This window comes from Marmota monax, unplaced genomic scaffold, assembly GCF_021218885.2.
Source record: "Marmota monax isolate L192 unplaced genomic scaffold, Marmota_monax_Labrador192_F-V1.1 WCK01_AAM20220418_F8-fsc00192, whole genome shotgun sequence".
NCBI classification, from domain to species: domain Eukaryota; kingdom Metazoa; phylum Chordata; class Mammalia; order Rodentia; family Sciuridae; genus Marmota; species Marmota monax.
Genome location: NW_026693786.1, coordinates 1,436,937 through 1,444,022, shown reverse-complemented (window position 1 = coordinate 1,444,022; position 7,086 = coordinate 1,436,937). Strand labels below are relative to the sequence as shown.

The following is a 7,086-nucleotide window of genomic DNA, read 5'->3' as shown; positions in this document are numbered from 1 at the left end:
TACTTAACTTTAGACTCTTTTAGAAAATATGTAGTACATATGCACCTTTAAAATTATAAGTGTTGCTGGGAGCAGTAGTGTATGCCTGTAATCCCAGTGAATTGGAGGCTGAGGCAGGAGGACAGCAAGGTCAAGATAGCCTGGGGAATGTGGTATTTTTCCTTTGAAACTCAATGCTCCCAATCTAGTTTCATTGACCGTACTTATTAGAACCATGTCTACTGTGGCACATTTTCCAAGTTTGATGGGAAAATGTTAGGTGTTGTAGGCTACAGATGTTCTTGCTAACAAGCATTGTACCAGCATTTAAAACAGTGAATTTATACAAGCATGGACATTAGTTTCAATAAACTTTTGTTTTTATATTCATAAAAAAAAAGATAGCCTGGGGAACTGGGTTGGAGCTCAGTGGTAAAGTGCTTGCCTAGCATGTGAGAGTCACTGGGTTTGATCCTCAGTAATGCATAAAAATAAATAAATCAAATAAAGATATTGTGTCCATCTATAACTAAAAAAATTATAAAAGAGACTAGTCTGGACAAGTTAGCAAGTCTTTGTCTTCAGATAAAATTAAAAGTGTCCCCAGTACCCAAAATAAATGAATAAATAAAATTATCAAAAGTTCAATAATTGTTCACATTTCCTATACCTTTACTACTTATTTGTTTAAAAAAGTAGTAAAACTCAATCAATTCATCTGAGGGTAGAAGAAGAGGGAAAAATAAGCAAACAAAAACAGTTGCAAAAATAAAATACAAAATACCATGATTTAAACAAACTCAAATATGTCTTTAATTAACATATATTCAATACCCAGCATTAAAATAAATATAAATACATCATAGATGTCTATGAAAAGAGACTCTCATATTGGAGAGAAAAACAATATTTAAGTGCATGTTGCTTATAAAAGGCACATCTAAAACATTATCACACAAAAAGGCTAACAATAAAGAGATAGAAGAAAAATACCTGATGCAAAAAGATGACAATATTATTATCGAACAAAAGACAGTCTGTTACAAAAACTATTAACATAAATAAAAGAAATATTAATATTTATATTAACATAAATAAATAGATTCAATGATAATCTTTTATCAATCAAGAAGGTGTAATGATCATGTACTAGGCATGCATGTCGAGGATCAGAGTTTTCAAGCACTTTCTGTACAAACCCCTGTTCCACCTTACTACATACACTCTGGGTCTGGCGTTCCACCAGCAAGGAATTAAAACTCCAGCCATATAGGGGTAGAGGAAGGGTTTACTACAGAACAGCATAGAAGAATTTGGGAGATGACAGCAATTTTCATATAATAAAAACTATTAACATAAGTAGATTAACTCAATGATAATCTTTTATCATCAAGAAGATGTGACAATCATGAATCTGTACGTATCTCATAATATCAACTTAATATATAAAATAACACTTGATCAAAGTACAAGGAGAAATTGAGAAATCCACATTCCTAATGAGGCGTTTTAGCACCAATAAAATAAACACACAAATAAGTAGTAAACATATAGAAAATGTGAACAATTATTAATTTTTTGATATTTTCTATAGCATACTGATTATTTTGGGCTGATCTATTTAGCAATCTTGTTTGTTTTTTAAAATTTTATTTGTTTATAGATTATCTTTTCACCTGGAAAATAACCATTTTCTCTCTTTTAATTCTTATTCCTTTTGTTTCTATTTATGGGCATCCTTGGCATAGTCCCATCTTTAAGGATAACACAAATAGAGTATAATCATCAACCATAATATTTGAAATAGATTATTTTTGACTGGAGAGATATACTTTATTAGTTTCTTTTCTTAGCTAAGAATTTTGAAAATCTTAAATGTGTGTTGAATTTTATTGAAGATCTTTCCTGAATTGTATGTTTCCTATATATTTATTTTTCAAAATTTGTCTAGCATATGGACAATTAGCGACCTTGATGTAAGGGACATATAGATAAACTACTCCTACAGATATTGAATATATAAAAAATATATAAATATATTAAAAAATCAGAACATTGAGCCAAGTTTTCATTTCTGGGATAAAAGCCTACTTGATCATGATTTTTTTTCCCACAATGCTGACTTAATTTACTATTTTTAAAAATTTCTTTTTTGAGAAAAGCTGTCACAAAAGACTTTTTTTTGGAGGGGTATGAGGGATTGAACTCAGAGGCACTCAACCACTGAGCCACATCCCCAGCCCTATTTTGTATTTTATTTAGAGACAGGGTCTCACTGAGTTGCTTAGGGCCTCACTTTTGCTGAGGCTGGCTTTGAACTTGCGATCTTCCTGCCTCAGCCTCCTCAGCTGCTAAGATTACAAGTGCACCACTGCACCCAGTACAAAGTACTTTTATTGCAGTAATAAAACTCATATGGGCTGGGGCTGTGGCTCAGTGGTAGAGCACTTGCCTCATATATGTGAAGCACTGGGTTCGGTCCTCAGCACCACATAAAAAATAAATAGAGATATATAAACAATACCTCATATGTGGTGTGGGGGAAGCAGGGAACACGGTAATAATTTCTCTTACCAAATCACTACACAGAACAGCGGGTGTAGCTCAGCAGTAGAGCAATCACCTAGCACGTGCGAGGCCCTGGGTTTGATCCTCAGCACCACATAAAAATAAATAAATACACTACACAGGACAGCAAAGGGTAAGAAGGGGCTGAAGGACAAAAAGCCAGCAAACTTTATCAGCAGAGATCCAAGCATAAAAACACATATGCTGCTGAAGCTTTGATGGCCAGCATCATTTTCTTATAGAACACTGTAGGATTTGTCATGATGGCTAGGCTTTCATTGGGTGTTAAACTCTACAAACAGCACCTTCAATTTAAACTTTCAATTAAAGTTCTTAAAATTATGAAGTGGAATATGGATAGTTAGGATATTACAAAAGTCCCCCAAATCCATTATTAAAACCACAGGATGGAGAAAAATCAAAACCCAAACCCACAAACCAAACCAGGTCACAAAGAAGACTTCAGAGGTTCCTGCTGACCAGGGTCAGATACCTACTGTGTCCAACATCACGGTGAAAGTTATCTGCTTTCAAAAGGCAGAGGGTTTCAGGGGAGTGTGGGAGGGGCTTTTGGGGAAAAGGCTCTCCCCCTTCCCACTTGGCTTTTGGGTAGGGCTTTTAATTCAGCCCAAGAGCATTTCTCACATTGGAGATTAATTTAGCCCTCAACAGTATCTCAAATCTGCTATGGTTTTGCAGTCCAGAAGCAAGAATATTTACTATATAATAGATAAAAATTTTTTTCATTCAAAAATACAATAAAGATTCTTGCAACCCCCACCTCTCAACAGCAATTCCTATTCTAAAGTGAACCCATCACTTGTGTTTATAATACTTTTAAAGATACCTAATTGGTAACCTAGATCCTAGATCCAAAAGACTGAAACTGAATCTTCACCCCAAAATGAAAACAAAATGACTAACTTGAGGTTTATGATGTATAGTTTAGGTAAACACACATACAAGCAGAAAATGGAAGAGGAAATGGAGGTTTCAGAAGCAAAACTGAGTGATAGGACACATTCAGTTAGAGTAAATGAGTGAGACACAAGGAAAAGCTGCATATGGATTCATGTGCACATGTCTGGAGTCACTAGATCCCACCATGGTAGATCCAACAACAGGAAGGCGAGGGGGGGAGTCACTACTGTCATTCCAGTTTAAGAAGCTCCACGTGGAAAACAAGACTCATGTGTGGTGGGATGATGCCCCGGTGCCCAGTGGCACCTTAAGCAGTCTGAGAATACAGTCATTTTGGCTCTCTAACCCACACTCATCTGGGCCACTCTTTTTTTGCCAATCATGTATCACCTCCTGATTGCCTAGCATAAATTTAAAGGACTTGTTTCTGTCCTGGGAAGAATCAAATTTCTTTCCATCTTCAAGCATCCCAGTGTAGTGCACCATGCACGTCTGGCCTTGCTTCAGGAGGGTGTGCCCATCTCCTGGAGAAATGGTCTCCACCTTCACTCCCCTGGTGGCAGTGAAAGATGCTAGGCAGGTGCTATGGGCTGCGTGGACCCTGAGTAGACCTGGTGGCAGTTCTGAGGTTCTCTTTTAAAAAACTGTTTTTCATTTATGTTCATAAAAGACTGACCCATAAATTTTCCCGTGCAGTCTTTGTCCATGCTTGGCATTGTTTATACTGTGGTCATAAACTATGTAGGACATCCATATAATCATGGTGGGTTAATGAATCATTTTTATCTTCTCCTTTTTCCAGACTTCACCAAAGTAACAAAGGAATAAATCCATAAGGACAAGGAGACTAGGATTAGAGAGGGTAACAAGAGTTCATCATGTAAATCATTATTTTTCAGTTTGAGTTTGAAAGCAAATATGATAAATTATTAAGATATGACTAAGCTGGGTTGTGGGTACATGGTGTCCATTATACTCTCCTTTTAATTTTCAGTTATTATTAAATATTTCTTAATGTCAAAAGTACATAAAAGGGGCTGGGGTTTGTGGCTCAGTGGTAGAGCGCTTGCTTTGCACATGTGAGACACTGGGTTCGATCATCAGCACCACATAAAATAAATAAATAAGTAAAACAACGGTATTGTGTCCATGTTCAACTAAAAATTTTTTTAAAGGTACATAAAAAATGAAGAAGTTAGTTACAGAAAGTGACAGGTGCTCTAAAAAAATGGTTCTCAAACTTTAATGTGCATATGAATAACCTGGGGAATTCTTAAAGTTCAGATTTTTAATCATTAGATCTAGTGTGAGGCATGAGATTCTTCATTTCTAACAGCCTTTTAGGTGGTGCCAATGCTGGTGGTCTGTGGGTCACACTTTTAATAGTAATATTTAAAGAGAAATAAACAAAGCAATGTGATAGAGAGTGGCAGGTATGGTGGGGCTGGCCTTTTTAGATAAGATGCTCTCAGAAAGATTCTCTAAGCAGATGGCATTTGAGTTGAAACATGAATGGCAAGAAAAAGTCAGTCATTTGCACATCTACAGGAAATATGTTCCAGATAGAGGGTTAAGCAAGTGCAAAAGTGAGAATAAGTTCCTGTGTTTTCAGACGAGATGGGGCGCGTTCAGGGTGGTATGGCCGTAGACAGTTCCTGTGTTTTCTAGAAAGAAAATTACTGTGGACCTGTTAGAGTACACACATACTTCTTCCAAATTTAGGTGTAATTAAGGGAAAAAATAGCTGAATTTGGAATTGTTAAACCTAGATTTGATATCCATCCTTTGTTTATTTGTTTGTTTAGTTGTCAATGAACTTTATTTTTTTTTATGAGGATTGAACCTCACATGTGCCAGAAGCACTCTACCACTGAGCCACAACTCCAGTCCTATTATCTCTGTGGCATCTGTTAAGTCACAAATTAACAGTCTGTTTCCTCATAAATATGGTCATATTAATCAATAATATCTATTTTACAGGGTTGAGGTGAGCATTAAATAAGGTATGAAAAAAGTACTTTGTAAATTGCAAAATACTATCAAACTTTAGGTATAATTATTACATAGATAAAGTGCTATGTGATCTGCAAAGCAGCTTTTATTGTGTCTCTTTATGTCAGGCACTTATGTGTCAAGTTGCTGAGGCCAAGTTGGTCAGTCTATTGCTGATGTTCCCCAGTAATGTACAACTCTTGTAATGTTTCATGCTATAATTCTATGTGTACTAGAAATTTTCTTTGGCTTATTTGGTAAATAAATATTTATTCCACTTTAGATTATCATAGAGTAGCTATTGAGGGGTCATCTTACAAGAGGCACTACTTTTGTAAAAATAGACTGACTTCATTCAGACACCTCACAACTACTATTCATGTCAATAATACCTGTAGGTGATTCTAGTAAATCTCAAGGATTTTGAGAAATCATCTGTTGGGTCAGATGTAGGTATTTCAGAATTCTGAAGTCATTTCTGAATTCAAAATCTTATGATTCTATATGCCCTCTGGAGACTTTCATTAAGTCTTGTTTTTAAGTATAGGCAACATCTTTTAGTGGATAGAGCAGTATATTAGCAGCTAGAACCATGGTTCTGATCTGGAGTCTATCAACACATAGCTTTGGTTTTCTTTATCTACTAGAAACAGGTAATAACACCCATAGGAAACTGTTATTAAGATTTAGAAAACTGCCATTAGGATCCAGCATGGCAAAGCATGTTTCTTTCTTCTTCTTCTCTTAAAAATTTAATTCATTAAAAAATTTTTAGCCCACAAATAATTTATAAAGGAGCAATCCATAGACTGTGAAAAAACATTTGCAATACACATACTTGTTTACAAAGTATACAAAGACTGGAAACTAAACAATCAGCAAATAATGCAATTAAAAATTAACAAAATAAATAAACAAGTATTTCACTGAAGAGGATAATCAAATGGCAAATAAGCATATGAAAAAATACCTAGCATTATTTGTTGTTAGAGAATTTCACATTAAAATCATACAGGATACCTAAGAGATTGTCTATGGTACAATACACACACACACACACACACACACACACACACACATATATATATGCATATGTATACATATATACATATTATTTTTATTTGCAAAATAAAGTATTAATAAACAATTAAATAAATCTGGTTTTGTGTACTATATGATAAATGAAAGAATGAACAATTAAAACAGAAGTATTCCAACTATCTTCTCTCTGAGCCTGATAGCAGGACTATTCAACCTGTTTTCCAAAATACTATATCATCAAATTTATCATTTACCCAATTTTCCTCCGATCTTCATGTCAGGCATTTTTTTCCTCAAAAATATCAATAAGTAATTTAAATATGAATGACCTAGATATTATAATTAATAGGCATAAATGTTCAACATGTGTAAAAAGTAAACAATAGCTATATGCTCTATACATAGGTCACACTTTAAATATCAATACACCAATAGGTTAAAAGCAAAAGGGGATAATAAACATGAGAAATCTGAGGTAGAGTTATTAATAGAAAATAAATTTCAAGAAAAAGTATTTTCAGAGATATAGGGGGACATTTCATAACCATAATAGGGTAATTTCTTCAAGAAAGTATAATAATCCTA

At 34.6% G+C, this 7,086-nt stretch overlaps 1 pseudogene; it reads right to left on the bottom strand.

Annotated features, from left to right (window-relative positions):
* Positions 1–3,697: 3,697 nt before the first annotated feature.
* On the bottom strand, positions 3,698–4,175 carry LOC124105069 (peptidyl-prolyl cis-trans isomerase FKBP1A-like; annotated as a pseudogene).
* Between the last annotated feature and the right edge of the window lie 2,911 nt (positions 4,176–7,086).